Source organism: Tetrao urogallus (assembly GCF_951394365.1).
Source record: "Tetrao urogallus genome assembly, chromosome: Z".
NCBI lineage: Eukaryota > Metazoa > Chordata > Aves > Galliformes > Phasianidae > Tetrao > Tetrao urogallus.
Genome location: NC_136816.1, coordinates 53,453,525 through 53,472,767, shown reverse-complemented (window position 1 = coordinate 53,472,767; position 19,243 = coordinate 53,453,525).

The window sequence follows — 19,243 nt, the reverse complement described above, 5'->3', positions numbered from 1 at the left end:
AAATCCCTTGCTCCCTGGGGACATTAGTCTGAATTCATACCTTGCCAAGTAATTAGTCCCAGTAAGCCATGCGAACATTCCCGTGCAGAAAGAACACCAAAATATTCTAGGTTCATACTGGTTTTGAATTGTAAGAAATGCAAAGAGCTGGAACCTCCTGCTCAATAGAATAGGTGGGAATTTAATCTTTTACAGTAATGTCTTGCATGGAAAGAGGCTCTTCACTACCATCTGGAAGTTTTCTCCTTGACAGCCAGTCCACAGGTATTTCAGCAGCATTTATGTAGCACTAAACAGGCAGGCCTCCTGGGTCTTTGTGACTGTAGACGTCAGACTGTAGCTGAGTAATTGCATAGTGGGCACAGAAAGGACAGAAGAAGAGTCTCCTCTAAGGGCCTGCTGATGCTCTCCGTTTCTCCCCCACTTCCTATGGAGGACATATGAAGAGCTCCAGCTGACAGAAACAGTTTCCATATTGCTGTGGTGGGTGCTATTAGGGAAAATTTTTTCATCCCTAAGTACAAAGAAGTTGATGGTTCTGTTGTCACCTATTTGTAGATGCCTTTTTTGTTGTTGTTGTTGTTGCCATTTTTGAAGCTTTATTTTTTTAGAAGCAGTGTCCAATCTCACAGTCAACTGAATAACTTTCAAGGAGGGGTAGAAGAAGTAGGTCCAGGTCTTCACTTTCCCAAATTACCACTCTCCATACATGCTACCTTGTGTTTTGTGGCTCACATTTTCCAAAAGTTTGTGGCAGGCACTATTCAGCCCCACAGGAGCTCTCCTGGAAACCCAGTCCCTTCTCTGAGCATCTCAAGCGGAGCACAGCAGCTATGAATATTCAGTTCTGGAAGAGGGAGAAATTAGAAAAAAGGAGTCAGCTCCTCAAAAGCATTAGCTGTAATGAGCAGCCTGAGTGATGCCAATCCTAACCCAAAATATGTGTGCTTTTTCAGGCCATTGGTACTTGGGCTGCTGCAGGGTCTCTGTGCTTTGATCTGTCTGCAAGGGAATTAAAATGGCTTCTCCATTGGCAGATCCTAATCTTCCCAATACCCATGGCAACCGTTTGCTTGTCAGGAGCGGGATTCTCTGTGACTTTTGGGAACCCTTGAGACAGGCAGAAAACAGTATGTTATGATGCTGTCAATCATATCTTGGGTAGTCACATCCCCGGCAGGTGCAAATACCCCATCTGGAGATTCACACTGGAAACAGTGTCCTGTTTTGCTATAATCTGTCCTGGATTGGGATTTCACAGTGTTTTGCCTGCTCAACAGACTGATTTATCTCAAGCAGTCTGATAATCAGACAGTGCAGTTTACAGTTTTAACAAGACAACAGTTAACCCAATTTAACATGTCTTTAGACAGTCACAAGTGACAGGCTTCTCTGGGATGGGGAAAGCATTTAAACAAGTTGTCCTTGTTTGGTGAGGATGAAATAGAATTTCAGCTCCTTTGTTGGAGCATGAATGCTGTCAAGGGGGTGGGATGTATGAAATACATTGAGTCATGAAAGGGGCAAAGATTCCCTTTCAAGTGGAAAAACAAACTCATGCTATTAAAAGTGACTTTTTCTCCTCCTCTTTTTATTTCTTATTTATGTCAGCAGAGCTAATCCTTCTCAGTGCACTGCTCAGATGAAATATAGCTAGATTCCTTTGAAATCATAAACAGGAAGATCTTTAACTGTGGGAGTGGGCTGCTCCACCAGAGGTGAAAAGTTAAATGCACCCTGCAGCAATTGTTCAACTCATAAAAATTAAAAATAATGTCTTGGTCGCATACATTCAAGAATATCATGCAGAATGATTAATGTGCAGTCTTCTTTAGTCACTCTTACCTCCTTCACTGACTCCCCTCAAAACATGATTATCTGCATTTCTTCCTTGATTTTTATTATTTTAAGATAGCTATCTCCATACTGCCTTGACTCCAGATTCTGAGCACAGAGAGCAAGAGCACAGCCATCATGCCTCTGCACTGATCAACGTAGCAGTTATGCAGCAAGGGGTCAATCAATGTGAGTGAGGACAAGGGGACCGGTGCTGGGACAGCTGCACAATTGAAGTCGCCATCTACTCAGGATAAGAGCAGGCTTCACAGACTTTCACTTCCTCTTTGTACTGGATGCTCTCATTAGAACATGTGGCAATAATTATGCTCATGAAACAGGGAGATTTGTGTCTGCTAGTTTTTTTGGTGTTTTTTGTTTGTTTGTTTTGGTTTGGTTTGGTTTGGTTTTTTTAATGTTGTGCTGCAGAAGCCTTTCCTTAGGTAAAATCTTCTCTTTTTTTGGATCATGAGAAATAAGCGTACCATCAATTAGATAACTTACAAGTGGATCTCACAGGACACCTTACAATGGCTTTTATTCAGAGGGTTTTATTTCTTGACCTCTAAAGGCATTTTGCTTAGGTAACTTCCTACAGAACTCTACATGTACAACCAAATCCTCTAGTCTCCCACAGCTCTGAGAGTACCTGACAGTTCCAAAATGTGGCCCATCCAAGAGAGATCTGCATGCCAAACTGAGAGCTAGGCAGAAAGGGTTTTGAAAGTAAGACCATAAGCATGCAACATTACTGCAAGATGTAGCATTCCAGGCTTTTCATAAGTTGTCAATAGACAGTTCCTTGGAAAAACATCTATTTAAGCACATTTTCTCTAGTTTTCAGGGCATAAAAGGTATTTGGCTTGTTACTAATATCTGGATTTGTCCTGACACTTCTCAGAGGAAAGCATATCTGAATGTCCTCATGAAGACTTACAAACTCTTCTTGTGGTGGAAGCCATGCAGACCATTTAAATCAAGATGAAAATCAACTTTTTACACAGTCTAGTACTCTTCCCTTGTCCAAGGAGAAGAGTTTTAAACTAGAAGAAGGGAGATTTAGACTAGATGTTAGGAGAATTCTTTGCTCAGAGCATGGTGAGGTGCTAGAACATGTTGCCCGGAGCAACTGCAGGCACTCCATCCCTGGAGGCATTCAAAGCCAAATGGAATGGGGCCCTGAATGGCCTTGTCTGGTGGCTGGCAAAGCCCCCCTGCCCACAGCAAGGAGTTGGAACTTGATGATCCTTAAGGTCCATTTAAACTTAAGCTTTTCTATGATCCTCTGATTTCTTTCTTAGCAATCTGCACAAGACCTAGACACCTTTGTTTGCCTACATGTACACCTGCCTTGCTCAGTGCACGCTGGAGAAGACATTCAACTACCCCTCCATAAGGTAACTAAAACCTTTGGTACAAAAGAAGCAGTGTTTATTGGGGGCAGTACCATCTCATAGTATTTAGTGGTGTTGTAAGCTTGACAGAGCAAACTAGGTTCATGTGTACAAGCTTTGGAATAAAGAAGTTAGCACAAATGTTCCCCTAGGCATATGGTACTTTTTATACATATAACACTGGAAAACAAGCTCTTGTTCCAGCCAATATTAACTTTAAATTTAGTCCTTTGCTTTCTACATCAGTACAAAAATCACTGGGCCGTATATTCAATTTACTCAGATCCATTCAATCCCACTGGTGTCAATAGCAACGTATGGGTATCAATCAGCCACACAGGACTGAGTAATAATCTCTGCATATTCAGATTTAAAGTCTTCTTTTTCATGTTGTTCAAGTTTCAGCTTGGTAGGAACTTTGGTAACCACTACTTCATACTCTATCTAGTTGTAAAGCCTTAGGATATTAAAAAAAAAACTTTCAACAATCTGAACAAAATGTTTAACATCCTATTGATAAATCAACCAAATACAATGTGTTGTTCTGTCCACAGTCCAGCTAGAACATCTGTTTTCTTGACTGTATGGTACTTAGCACAATGAATCATTTACCTCCAGTCATTTGCAGTCCCAGCATGTTAGATGCCTAAATCATAGGAAAATTCCAGGCAGTCTCCTCCCAGTATTCCAGCCACACTGATCTCTTTACTCCCACAGCAAAAGTAGTGGGCTTTGCCTCCCTCCGTCCCTCCCACCACAAAACTCCCAAGACCTGTAGTTTACAAAGACTCCCTTTTTGCCGGCCCAAGTTATTGAATGCAGCTTTTTTCAAAATACTTTGTGGGGTTTTTCTGGTCTCTGTAGCTATGCCCATATTAATAAATAAAATTAATGAATAATAAATAAATAGATAAAAATGAATAAATACAACTGGTTGCTCTCCAGCCCTCACAGTGCAGCTCACAAATGTCCCTCTCTACAAATCATTCGAATAAGTCCTTTCTGGGAGCCAGGCCTTACCTAGGTCATGGCCCAGGATGGTGCCAGCTCAGGCAGGGGAACAATCATAGGAGGGTATCAGGAAGTGGGGGCACTGCTGAGCCTTCCTGGGTTTTCTGGTGCATGCAGAGCAACATCTGATGGCAGGTCAGCTGCCCACAGGCAGGCAGACTGAGGGCACCACCAACAAGGTAAAGAATCTATCATCTGGAAATTGCTCTTATGCAGACTCCAGTCCTTGGATGCAATCGAGGCTCCATAAGTAAGGAACAGCACTGAAGGAGTGCCCCCCTGACATGCAACATTTTCTTGTCTCTCCATAGGGATTCTCAGAATGTTTTCTGTGGGGATGTAAAGCAAAGAAAAGATGGGTAGAAAACAAAGGTAACAAGCTCTTGAGACAAGGATGTATCCGGACCTAGAGCAGACATCTAATGAAATTAGCACAAGGGATTTTATTATTGGGGTCTCTCCCCAGCCCAGGCTCTGCCCTGAGGAAAGCATTCCTTTTCCTTTTCCTGCCCAGGAAGGGAGCAGGGGTCTGGGAAAAGGCCAGGACTGCTGAGGGATGCCTGCCCTACATTCCTACCTAGAGTCCTCCAGCACCAAGGGGCAAGGGAGGCTGGAGAGAGGGGTAAGTTCAGAGACCCATGCTATATCCCAGCCAGATAGATAAACATCTGGCTAGGATGCCCTGCTCCAAATTTTAGCTGGCTACCCCAGTCTGAAACACTACTACAGTTTGCTTTGCGTGGAGCCCTTTCAGCAATAGCTATGGCAACTCATTGAACTCTCCCCCAGACTGAAGAGGAAGTAATTTAGATTTTCCGTAGCAGAGGTTTTTAGAGATCTTAACTATAAGCTCCTGGGGAGTTCCCAGCTGTATGTTAGGCTGATCACAGAGCAAGATGCTGTTTATAATCTATGGTATCAAGCACTAGCATGGAACAAGGTTAAAAGTTACAGCATTGCTTAAGCAGTTTTCATGTATCTGTTGGGTTGGTCTGATAAAACCAGGGCCTCCAGCATGTAACTGAGGACCAGAAAATAAGTAAGAAGTCTCAGAAACAACAGCTCTTTGAATGTTGCTGGTTTCTGTTTCTTGCTGCCTTTTCTTCCTTGCACTTGCCAGAAACTTGGATTCCAGCTCATAAGAAGGAAAGTCCTAAATATCTGATGACAAAGAAAGACAGTAAATCTAACAATTCTGAGGCGATTCTTGAGACACTTGGGGAGTTTAATTCATTAAGTGGTAGAAATACATAGTTTGGTATCTAGAACAGTATGAAAGCTTGGAGTACCACCAACACCAAACAGGAGAGGAAAATCAGATAAACTGTTTCACAGTTGCACTCAAAAACACTTTGAACTTCAGCCAAAAGTTCTCTTTTTCTTTAGAAAAGCCAGTTCTCCCATGGCTAAATATAACCCAGGACGCTGCAGATAGCTTGTGTGCTCTATACAGCCAATTCACCAACACTAAGTTACGCTGCAACCACTCCCTTTTTATCTGTCGATTATAAGATTATGATATCTAAATCAGAGGAAAGATGAGGAAAAGCAAGCTGTGTCCCCAGGGATAATTTCTGCCCTTTTCAAGATGCATCACTGGTGGAAAGGGATGTCTGAATGAAGGGGCATGCACAGTTTTAAAAACTGCCCCAGGTCTCCCAGCAGCTTCTGCCTGGCATTCAAGCAGTTGCATAAGTACTGCACATTGCATGAGGCAGTAGCTCTATTATTTACGAAACAGCCAAATAAACAGTCATATAAAGCCACTGCAAATGGTCAGAGGGAAAAAAAAAAAGAAGAAATGTTTGCCTTTGGGCAGAACACCTTGGCTTCTCCAGTTCCTTTCCACCAAGCAGTACATGCTCACTGCTCAATCATTTGCTGGTTGCTGGGGAAGTTCATGCCTCTCCTGTCATTTTCTCTCTCCCTCTTTCTCTCAGTAAAGAGCCACAACCAGGGGCTGACCAACCTCTGCTCTAGCTGCTGATAGTGCTCCTCAAGGCTGTGCAAAGCTCACTTGCTGTTCTTGGGACACCAGAGCTGGTTTTTGCAACACAGCATGTGACTGTCAGTGTGTATTGATCCACTTCTCAGGAATAACTGGGGACAGACGTGGGCATCAGAAAGATAAACTGATCTGCTGTTTTCCATTTAAGTAATTTTTTTTACTCACTGACCACTTTCCCAAAATATATAATTTTAGTTATTTTTACATAGGAAAAATGACCTGGAAAAGGCGTTAAGTTCTCCAACATCAGAAGCACCAGTAGTGCATAAGATCTTTCACAGACTGAAGTGCCATTAGGATTTTCCCTCTGTATTCCTGTTGAAAGTGTACTCCAAAGCAGAACTGCTCAGAAGCTGGAAGTGAAGGGGAAATAAAGATGAAAAAAGAATACTGTAGTATAGCATTGTTATTGTTTAAAGCAAGCTGATGTCCTAGCAAGGACATCGACAGGCTGGAAAGGTGGGCCCGGGTGAACCTGATGAGGTTCAACAGAGGTTCTCCTGATGAGGTTCCTCAGATCACCATTTTTAATTCTCCCAGCTCAGTAGGATTTGATAAAGTGATTAGCCCAAATGCTTAACCTCAATTCTGGGTGTTGCAAATTGCTTCTCCTGGAGGAGAAATTAGCATTTTAGTCAAGACTTTTCTCCATCACAGTCTGATTTTTCTTACACAGCATCAATAAATGTCTCCAGCCAAATGTGCATGAAAACCATACTTTACTTTGAACTTTTCCTTCATTGGATACTCCCTCTGTTTTGTTGGTAGCACCTATGAGCTCAACTGGCACGTAACAGGAGGCATTGAACTGTTCCCTCATTTAATCCTTAGCAAGGTATCTACTAGCTTTTGTAGCATATAAGTTCGGTCACTGAAATAAGACATACTAGAAGTCACTTATTTTTCAATCTAAGTATGTTAAATGTCATAAGATCCAAAAATCCATAACACCCTTTGTCCATCCTTCAATAAAAATATTTCAACACAAACAGTTCCAAAGCTGTGGGATCTCATTTCTTCCCACTGCTTATCCAGACATTAATTGGACTTTCCCCTTCATGTCCCACTCCATTATTTGCTCTCATGTATCTCATACTGAGGGTCTTATCAAAAGCTGAGCAACCAGTTATGCTTTTGATACGGACTGCCTGACATGCCCCACTGCTCCTGCTTCAGAAGAAAGTCACACACCTGATTCCCATTTACAACAACATAGCCTCACAGCGTGCTGCTAGGATAAAAGGATTTAAAAATAATTTACAGCCATTCCAGGGTCCTGTTACAGAGACAAAGTAGGGCCAGTGAAAATGACAATTTATATTTCTGACTTTGAACATATCATCTATTTCATTTATTTTAGGGTTGGTGAATGAGTAATGTCTTGTCCCAGTGGGAGCCCCTAGAGGGGGATCTGGAGGATCTACTACCCACAGAATTTTTCAAGTAGTTCTGTGACACATCAGCTGGTATCAGTCATCTGATCTCTTGTAAAAGAGCCTTGAAAAATGACTTTCCATATCATCTTTCTCAGCTCACCATGATACAGCTTCATTCTCTGTATCCTACTCTTCTTAAATGGTCTTCTTGGCAGGAACCAGAGCAACACATACTGTCTCTTGGTCCTGAGAGACTAGAGTAATTTATAGCTATTATTTGCCCTAATATCTTTGGCTCCCTAACACATATACCGTATAACTTTTTGATTTCATCTTTATGCGCAGTGTAGCAATGTCTGCTCCATTCCAAGGTACTTGTTATGCTTGGATGGGTGTTTCATTTTACATAGGAAGGAGATTACTGGGGGAGCAGAAGGTCTTCGCATTTCTGCTTGATCACGCAAATTTTACTTTTTCTATCACCCAGACTGTATGAAGGAAGCTATATAAACAATGGAAGGCAATGCCAATGTATCTCTTTTGTCTTCATGGGAAAAGCCAAGATCCACTTTGAGAAGATACATGCCAGAGACTGAGCTTGGCAACTGGTGCAGCCACGCAATGCAAACACTCGTCCTTTCTATGGGAGAGAAAAACAGAGCAGGGAGATACCTATTTTAGGATGCACTTCTCACATTCCCAACACAGAGCAAGATGCTACTGGAGTGCTAGCCAAAGAATATGAGGACTAGTGCAGTGGCAGAAGCATTTTATAAATTAAGGCAATTCAAAGTCCACAGATCATTATGGCAAGCAAAGAAATTAACCCTGATTACTACCAGAGACTAGAAACCAAATGTCAAAGCAAAGGGCATACAGCTCCTTTCAGAGCTGGAGGCTGTCCAGCTGACTATGAAAGCAAAGAAAATATGGTGCAGTCTCAAGCTTTCAGATGGAGAACAGGGTTAATCTACTATAAACAAAGTATATCCAAATTCAGGAAAAAAAAAAAGTATCCAAATTCAGGAAAAGGAGAAATCAGATTTCTCTTACCCAGTAAGAATAGAGAATAAAAGTTAGAAAATTAAGATTTGAAGCCTAATATTGCCTATTTTCAGATGCATGGTAAATTGAGCAATTTTGTTTCAGGCTTTCATTGCTTTTATGCTCTATGACTTTAATGCTCTAATCATTTACCAAAATGGAGAACTGTTACAAAGGAACAGCACCTCTCTGGTCTAGCCCCTTGGGTGTTATCCTGCTATACAGTGGTAGCTGCATTGCTAGCTCATCTCAGAATACAGCTTCTGCTGAAAATTTGTTTCTGGCAGTATCCCCACACTTCTGCTACATCGCCTCATGGCCTTGCCATGGGACAGAAGATGCAGTCTGAGAGACATCAGCAGCACAAGGAACAGCCTGATGTTCACAGAAGAACATCGAAGGTAGGCATGGAAGGCTTTCAGTCCAAAAAGCAGCTGTTATCTTAGCTTGCACAACAGCTTGAGGGAGAAGCCAAGAGCAAGTTTAAGATAGTTATTTTTGTTAAAACTTAAAAATAGAGAAGTGAGCCAAATCCATAATAGCTAGGCTGTGCACACTCACATGTGTGCCCTCCCACAGACACTCAGTTTTATGTGTGGTGTAATTGCATGCCTCCACCAGAGAACAAGGGCTGAAAATGAATCTGCTTTGATGGCAAAACTACAAGCATATTAAGAACAAAACTGATCAGAGAAAAGAAATCAGTTGTCATAAAATCTTGGCTTGTGCAATTACTTGGATAGAAGATCACCAAAATAAAAGCAAGTTTTTCCAGAAAACAATTTTGGTGATCTAGTATATAGTGTTCTTCCAAGTCAGTACTGAAGTCCTCCTCCAGCAGATGATTAGAAAGAGCTTCTTCTGTAGAAGAAAGTGCTCTTTGAAAGGTCCCATGGCACCTTATTCTAGAGGAGGAGGTATTAATTAAGGTGTCTGGTACAAAATCCATATATTGACTATTATATTCAAGATGCTTAGTGTTTGTCATTTTTATTTTTCTCTCCTGAATTACTAAGTTTTGTTGATGTGCGCTCTTCAGCTGCTTCCTAGATTTCACCCCGGAAGTGTCTGCGTGCATTGAGGAGAAAAAACACGTTAACGTATGCCTTCCCAACACTCATGGGTGGCTTATGCTGATATTCCAAGGGACACTTCTGTTCCACAGATTTGCATTTTACAATTAGCAAAGCAGTTTTTCCAAGCTTTATCAGGCTTATGCAAAATAGTATTGGAGTTCAATCTGCATTCATCTTCTTACAAAGTCTTAGCTCCTAACTTAGCAAAGTACTTCAAACAGGTTACTGATTGCACTGATCTCAACCCACAAGTAAAAGTAAGGCTTTTTCATTAATTGGCTACATCAGCACTTTATTTGTCTGACCTCCATCTAAACATGCTTCAGAGGAGCCACTGGAGTTTGTAAATGACTCATGTCTGTCTAAGGAACACTGAAAACTGCCTTTGTCTCATTTATTCACTAAAGAGCATGCAAAAATCCCAACCTCAATGTAGTCAGTGCATGATGTGACTGCAGCTGTGATGAAATTTTGCTCCAGTATTATAATTCAAGTGTACCTGGGCTTTTTCTTTTGATTAGTAATACTGCCCGTCTAATCATTTATATCAAATGCATAGGACGAAAGCTGAGCTTCGTCTTTAGTCAGGCACACTCATAAAATTCTTCATCTGTTAGATTTTTGTTACCCAATGAAATAGTGCATTGCCTGTGAAAATACTCTTAAAGCAGTTGTCTCTTTTTTGATCTGCAACATTATCTCAAGCTTTCCTAACACCATACTGAAAAACAAGAAACAAGAAGAGCTTGCGCTGGCTATATTAAGTTTGTAACAGCAGTAATAGCTAAAGTAGCCCCCACTGTATCAGTCTAGAGACTAGTTTAAAAGGGGACAGTGGCTATCTGCTGTTCTTGGTGCTCCCACCCAGCTGATCCAGGTGCAACAATCAATGCCATGTCAGGAATGCTTGTCTTGCATTCACCTGCTGCTCTTAACCCTGGCAGGAGCTCTCTTAAGTGTTTCCAGTGCTCACATACTGTCCTTCTTTAAGTCATCACGAATATCTTCTTTTTGCACCTCGACCCCATGCTACTGCCACTGCAGTGGTGCCAGTTCAGCATGCCATCCTACTGTTCCCTCCCATCCCAGCGGTGTGGGTTGGCTGCACTCCACTGTGGGTTCCCACTCCACTTGCTGTCAGTCTGGGGTCTCATCTGCACTTGGATGCTGCATGACACCATGCAGCCCTGTTCCATGCCTGGATTTTGAATGCTCTGTCTGCTTCCACAGCTGAAATACTGAAGCCCTCTGCTTCTTGAAGGACTCAGACACATTTGCACCACATCCCACCCTCTTGTTTAATTGCCAGGGGGTAACAGATGGCTCCAGCAGGCAAGGCATGGCAGCCACCTGTCCTGTATCAGCACCCAGCACACAGGTTAGAATGCTAGGAGAGGAGAAAGAGGGATGTCGGGACAAACCCAAAACAACAGCAAAATTACTGTCCATACAGCATTTGCTTAATGGCCTTGAACCTGTAATAATGCTGATGTTGTTAAAAAGAAAATGTAAATGGAAAATCTCTTCCAATTTATCACAAAAGGGAATTAAACATACTCCTCAGCTGTAATGGCTTGTGAGATCATCACAGCTCATGTCATGTTCTCCATTTTTGTCCTCCTTGAAGAGATAGTTTACTGTAAAAGAAAAGTGGCTAATGAGCAGATTATTATTATTATTATTATTATTATTATTATTATTATTATTATTATTATTGTAATTAAAGTCATGCATTTTTCCTGTACTAACAACATTTGAATGTTAGAGAAATAAAATTAACCTCTATTTCCCAAGTTCTTGTGCTATCAGGTGTTGGGTTTCTGATGCTCTGCACAGTGTCTTAAAAACAAATTGTGGAAAGGTGCTTTCTCTTCTGACCACCACTTCCTCATGCTGAAAATAGTCCAGCCAGGACTACCCAGGAAGCATGCATCCATCAAAGCACCTTTACATTGGGCTAAATGGGAGTTGGCCATCCTAAAAAATCAGTTAATAGTGCGGTTTGTATTTCCTTGTTGCTGTTTGTTTTCTGGCTATCCTGTGTTAGATACCAATCTCTGATGCAATTATCACCTCTGACAGTTTGAGGATTGTTAATGCTTTTGTTTTTTTAAAAGATAGAATTGCTCATAAAAAGAAAAAAAAAAAAAAAAGCAAGGTTTGATGCAACAGCATGATGCTGAAAAGCCATAGCAATCAGAAATCAGCACAATGATTGTACCCCTTGCATATACACACATAGCTCCTTCCACCCAAATGAAGAGACAATTTACACACCCAAATCATGTGGATGATCATCACAGGAATTCTGCATCATCAGCAAAACAAAATATCACTGCTGAGGGCCATGAGGCCATGAGCAGGCAGGGGAATTCAGGAGACTTAGTGCCCAGTCTGCTCCTGAAGCTTCATACCTTCGGTGCTGGAAAGCCCAGAGAGGGGCAGACAGCCCTTGGCAGTGTTACAAGCAGGAGCAGGGAGCTGCCTTCTCAGGGAAATGCTGGGACCAGCACAACAATGAAACACATCTAATTCCCTTGCATTAGCAAGGGAAATAGTTTCTCCTTTAAGCCAACAAGCATGCTAAATCTGATTCTTAGGAAATTATACTGAAGAGCTACAGAGACATTGGTGAGGCAGGAAAAAAGAATCTTGCCTCCCCAGTGGGGTAGCAGGAGGCAGAAGCCATGGGTACTGTAGCTGGGGCAACACTGCCTACACTTTTCTTTTAGACAAAGAAAGGATTTCCAACAAGCAAAAAACATTTCATGCCCCCCATGAATCAAATAAGCTGAGCATCAAGGTCATATCCCTTTCAACCCCTACAATTCTGTGATTCTGTGATATCCAGAATGGTGGCAGGGAAGATCTGCTGTGTGCATTTTCAGCCACTTTTCTGCTCTATGATAACATATTTGTAAAGTGTCCCATTTCACAGAATCATGGAATCATAGGGGTTGGAAGGGACCTCCACAGATCATCGAGTCCAACCCCCTGCCAAAGCAGGTTCCCTACAGCAGGTCACACAGGTAGGCATCCAGGCAGGTCTTGAACATCTCCAGAGAAGGAGACTCCACCACCTCCCTGGGCAGCCTGTTCCAGTGCTCCGTCACCTCACTGTAAAGAAGTTCTTGCACATGTTTGTATGGAACTTCCTGTGCTGCAGCTTATGTCTGTTTCCCCTTGTCCTGTCTCTATACACTGTAGAAAAGAGTCTGGCCTCACCACTCTACCCCCCACACCTCAGATATTTATAGACCTGGATCAGGTCCCCTCTCAGTCTTCTCAAGACTGAACAGACCCAGTTCACTCAGCCTTTCCTCATAGGAGAGATGCTCCAGGCCCTTCGCCATCTTCGTGGCCCTCCGCTGGACTCTTTCCAAGAGATCCCTGTCTTTTTTGTACTGGGGAGCCCAGAACTGGACGCAGTACTCCAGATGAGGCCTTACCAGGTAAGAGTAGAGGGGGAGGATCACCTCCCTCAACCTGTTGGCCATGCTCTTTTTAATGCACCCCAGAATACCAAGTCAAAACTAGTGTTATCCCAGAACTTGAAACTCCTCCAAATTGTTTTTACCTTCTGAAACTAAACTCAAGGGAAATGCTGGAAATCTGAGCACAGATAGCAGCAATCCTTCCTCCCATGTCAGCCGTGTTATTTTGTCCCTGTTCATGCTACTAAAAACTATCTCACTTCCCTCCCATGTCCATATGTGATGTCCTGTTGTGCAGCTGCTTAAATCAACCACCATAGACCTGATTATTGACATCTACATACAAAAAATTAATTGCACACAGATTTTCCTTGATGCCCATGCCTTCAAAGTTAGGCACTATGCAGAAACCTCTCTTATAGCTTCCCTCTCCCAAATGGCAGCAATTTTTCAGCGAGGTTCAAACTGCTGCCCTGTCAACAATCTTCACTTAAGGAAGGGCTTTATTTCAGAATTAAAATGTAATAACAGTTGTATCTAAACATCTGCTTTACTCTCTGTTTGTCAGTGGAAGTGCTCTTGTTGTGTCTTACACCAGAATCCCCTGCCTGCTTTGCATGCCAGGCTACATTTCCCCCCTTTTACAGGTGTTTACTGTAGGATATATGTTTTGCTTAGATATAGAAGCTCAGAGCATCTCTCACATAACACTGCAGCCCAAGCTCTATACAGTGAGGTGGCTGCTATGTGACCCTTCAGACACAATGCCATAAATTCAAGTGCTCCTCCTGCATCAGTGCAGATGAGAAGTTATCATGAAACGATGCCATGGTACAAAAGCTAAAGACTGGCATTTTAGGGACCATCCATCTTGTCAGTGGCTGAAAAACCAGGTTGGATCCTTCTTTAATCACACAGTCTTTTAAAGTGAAGCAAAGGTTCAGGAAACACAGTGGAAAACACTTTTTGTTCTGCGGAAGGACAGTTCCATTAGCCCTGAATACTTCAAAGGGTTTCCACCAGGAAGCACAGCTCTCTGGGAATGTAATCTGAGTGATCAGCTTAATGAGGGTCACATTTTGGAATGCAAGATCTGAATTATGTCCATGTTTGTACATGCCTCTATGGCAACTGTAAATTATGTCTTCACCCTCAATGTATCAAGTGTAAGTTCAGAGCCTCTCTGCAGATCACACTGCCATCTTGACATAGGTATCCATCCTGAAAAAAAGAAGGAATGCTGGACAGAAAAAATGTTCTCATGCTCGTATTTAACACTGATGCTTTTCATTCAGAGATCTTTCATCATAGAGCATTATCATCTCCCTTAGAGAAGATGTAGTAGAATCCAAATCCATCCGAACTTTGTTAAACCCTAGGATTAGGAGTGTGATTTGTGTGGATGTGACAAATCTCAGAAGCACGCCAGGGTCTAATGGGAACAGCTAGAATCAGTCAGCTCAACACATTCTGCTAGGCCCTTGGCAAACCATGTGCTGCCCTAATGCACAGAGAGAAGTAGATTAGTGATTCAAAAGGGGTGTATTACAGTCTCAGGAGATGGAGCTGGTTATAAGTCTATTAGCATAACAAAAAGGAATGTACCAGGGTGGGAGTGCAGCCAAGGGGAGTGAGCACTGGTAATTGCAGGCACAGGCACAGGAGGAGCAAGCAGAGCTCCTGCAGGGGCTGGCTGCAAGCAAGCTCAGTGAGCCTGCTGGAGCTTCCAAGAGCTTTCAGCAAAGTACAAAACTGTGACAGATTCAAGGAGCACAATAACACTATTTGACATAGCAAACTCTCTTCTACAAAACACTATTTTTTAATATAATCACTACCATTAGCTATGCATTTTTGCCAGAGATGAAAGGGACTGCATACCACTTGGAAAAATTTGCACCAGCGGAGGTGACCCACTGTCATCGTTTCCACTGCTGAATTGCACAACCCACTGCCTGACTGTGCTCACATCCACTGTTTGGTCTCTATTGGCATTCAGCAAGTGTTGTTGAATGTCAATGGGTGCCATTTTTCCGCATGGAGGAAGTAACTTGGACACTTCTGATTCATACACACTTCCATGTCAGATGCCATTTTGTGAGTGCCCCTTTGCACATGACAACAGCATGCAATTGGATGTTAGCAGGAACATTCAACCTCTTCTTCTACCAACATCCACTTCTGATATCATGGGCCAACATAATAACATAGGAAGCAATAGTTTCAGGATAGCCCTCATTGAAAACCCTTATCCTTTCTGATTTGATCCTGTGCAGTTGTGCAGGATAACAAGAGTTCACTCAGTGTTGGCTAAAATAAATAACCATGTTTCAAAAGGACTGGCTGTTTGGGCAGAGGATAAGGAGTAAAGCAGGTGTCTTAATCTACATGAAGGTTCTGCAGCAGAGTAGAAACTCAATGGATTTGTTGAAGAGCATTTCCCCATTCTGTCAGGGTGCCAGCAAAGACGGGGGTGCCAGTATACTTCTTGTGGCTAGCAGTTTGGCATCCTCACCCATGCCTCCAGCAGGGCAAGGCAAGGCAGAGCAGAGCAAAGAGACCATGGGATGCTGGTGAAGGAGAAGGCAGCCCATCTTTGGCAGAGCAGCAGAAACATTTCATTCATTAATGTATTGGAAGGGAAGAAGAAACATGGTGAAAAAGAATTCAGCTGAGGGCTGAGTAGGAGGACAAATTGGTGCAGGAGGAGACTGGAGAGCAGGAGAGTGGAAGGAAGGCATTAGCTGTGGCAGAGGCCCACCATTCTGAAACAGTTGTCAGGGGCTACCCAGGAACCATTCATACTCCACCTGCATTGAAACATTTAATTTCAAGGCAGAAAAATAACTATTCTACAAACACAGGTTCAGAATGGGCAAACTGCTCCTTAAGGTCTACTTTCCTTTTCTTAGCAAAGTACACTGGTCCTCCTTATGTGTTTAGATGGACATATCTACTAAACACAATCAGAATTTACTAAGTGTTTTATTTTACACCGAACAACTTTTGGGGGGAGTTTATGTTGTTATGAAACAACAGCCCAATCTAACTTCCCACTAGGCCTGTATGCATTCTGGGTAAAGCAGTCTTCCACAGGAGTACAAATTCAGGTCCCATCCCTCCTGCTTGACTTGAGCAAACCTTTTTAGCTCTCCACAGCTGAGGAAACCAGAAGCTCTGTGCAGCTCTTTGGAGCCCTTCTCTCCCGAAGGGACAGCACTTGCAGGAGGGCAAATGGGAAGTCACGTCTGAGCAGAAGCTGAATTATATTGCCTCAGGCTATGTAATGTGCTAGCATAGTATCTAGTACATTAGCACACAGAAAAAGTCAGGCTGCCTGTAGCAGGAACAGAAAAAAAATAAAAAGAAAAAAAAAAGAAAAAAAACAAAAAAGAAGACAGTAAAGCACTGTGTCTATGCACAAACCTGACTAAAGATGAGGGAGAAATTTAGAAGCCAAGAATCAAGTGATAAGTTGTGATCAAAAAGAATGTCTCTTGGTGTTTGTTTCCACCCCAGCTAAAGGATAGGGATAAGATCAGCAGGAACATTTTCAAGACAGCTGGCTCCATTGTCCATTTTCTCCAAAGGTGAAACAAGCACACGGGATCCTTTGGCTGACCATCTGGATAATGGTGGAATAACAAGGGGATGGAATGTGTGTCTCATGATATTATTTATTGTCAAAGGAGTGCAGAGAGGCTTACACACTCAGGTCAGTTGTGTTGTTATTGCAGCTTGTACTGCTTAAACAACTCCCTGTGCATTACTTCAAAAGTTACCTGGCCTTGCCACATGACCTCCCAGTACGCGAGCCAAGGTTTTCAACAATATCTATTTTCCTTTGTTCACAGGTCAGTGCTCATTATAAAGTCACTGTTCTTGCAAATGATTTACTGTGAAAGGCAGCTTAGAAAAAGTTTGTGCAACACTAGCAACGAGCACCTTGCTGCTGTTTAGGAGGGACAGTCCATGTGATCTAAATGCCGAAAACGTCCTCACTTTCAAATATACATTTTGTCTGTGCAGGACCATGCTCCCACAGAATTACAGAACAGAATCACAGAATGGCCAGGGTTGGAATGGACCTCAAGGATCATGAATCTATAACCCCCTGCCACATGCAGGGCCACCAACCTCCCCATTTAATCCTAGACCAGGCTGCCCAGGGCCCCTTCCAACCTGGCCTTGAACACCTCCAGGGATGGGGCATCCACAGCCTCTCTGGGCAGCCTGTTCCAGCATCTCACCACTCTCTCTGTAAAGAACTTCTCCCTGACATCCAACCTAAATCTTCCCTCCCTCAACTTAAAACCATTTCCCCTTGTCCTGCTGTTATCAACCCTTTCAGAGAGTTGATTCCCCTCCTGTTTGTAGGCTCCCTTTAGGTACTGAAAGGCTACAATCAGGTCACCTCACAGCCTTCTCTTCTCCAGGCTGAACAAGCCCATTTCCCTCAGCCTGTCTTCATAGGGGAGGTGCTCCAGTCCCCTGATCATCTTCGTGGCTCTCCTCTGAACCTTCTCCAACGGCTCCCTGTCTTTCTTGTACTGGGGGCTCCAGTCCTGGACACAGTACTGCAGATGGGGCCTCACAAGAGCAGAGTAGAGGGGGACAATCACCTCCCTGTCCCTTCTGGCCACCCCTCTTCTGATGGAGCCCAGGATACCATTTGCTTTCCGAGCTGCAAGAGCACACTGCTGGCTCATGTTAAGTTTTTCATCCATTAAGACCCCCAGGTCCTTCCCCACAGGGCTGCTCTCAAGAACTGCTCCTTCCAGTCTGTATGGATGCCTGGAATTCCTCCGGTCCAAGTGCAAAACCTTGCACTTTGCTGTGTTGAACCTCATAGGTTTGCCCAGGCCCACATTTCAATCCTGTTGAGGTCCCTCTGAATGGCATCCCTTCCTTTCACCATGGTCAACCACACCACTCAGCTTGGTGTCATCAGCAAACTTGCTGACAACGCACTTGATTCCTTCGTCAATATCACTGATAAAGATATTAAAGAGCACAAGTCCTGAAACAGACCCCTGGGGGATGTAACTTGTTACCGGCTCCACCTGGACATAGAACCATTAATTACCACTCTGTCTGTGGGCTTTCAACCAATTCCTTATCTATTGAGTGGTCCACTCATCAAATCCACATCCCTTCAATTTGGAGATAAGGATGAGATGGGAAACCATGTCAAAGGCCTTGCTCAAGTCCAGGTAAATGACATCGGTCACCTTTCCCTTGTCCACCAATGCCTTCACTCCATCATAGAAGGCCACAAGGTTGGTTAAGCATGACCTTCCCTGGTGAAGCTGTGCTTGCTGTCTTGGATCACACTCTCATTCCACATGTTATCAAGCATGTCATCCAGGAGGATCTGTTCCATGATCTTCCCAGGTACAGAGGTGAAACTCACCAGCCTGCAGTTCCCTGAGTTCTTCATGCTCTCTTTCTTCTAAATGGGAGTGACGTGACCCTTCCTCCAGTCATCTGGGGCCTCACCTGACAGCCACGACTTTTCAAATATGATGGAGAGCGGCTCAGCAACAACCTCAGCCAGCTCCTTCAGAACCCTGGGATGCACGCCATCCAGCCCCATAGACTTGTACACATTCAGTCTCATGAGGTGGTCTTGTACTTGCTCTGTCCTTACAGTGAGGGGGGAGATTTGCCGCCCCAGTCCCCACCTAGAGGTTTAGGGATGTAGGGCTCAGGAACATGAGAAATATTAGAATCCTGGCTGCCAGTATAGACTGAGGCAAAGAGCTCATTCAGTACCTCAGCCTTCTCTTCATCTGTTGAAGCCAGTTCTCCTTTTACATTTACCAGAGGAGGTACACTCATTTTGGCTTCTGGTTTCTTCTGGCCAATGTACCTGTAGAATATCTTCCTATTGTTTTTCACGTCCCTTGCCAAGTTCAGTTCTGCCTGCACCTTGGCTTTCCTGACCCCACATCTGCAAGTATGGACAGCATCCCTGTATTCTTCCCAGGTGACACAACCTTGTTTCCAGAGCTTGTACACACCTTTCTTTGCCCTCAGTATGCCCAGCAGGTCCTTGCTGAGC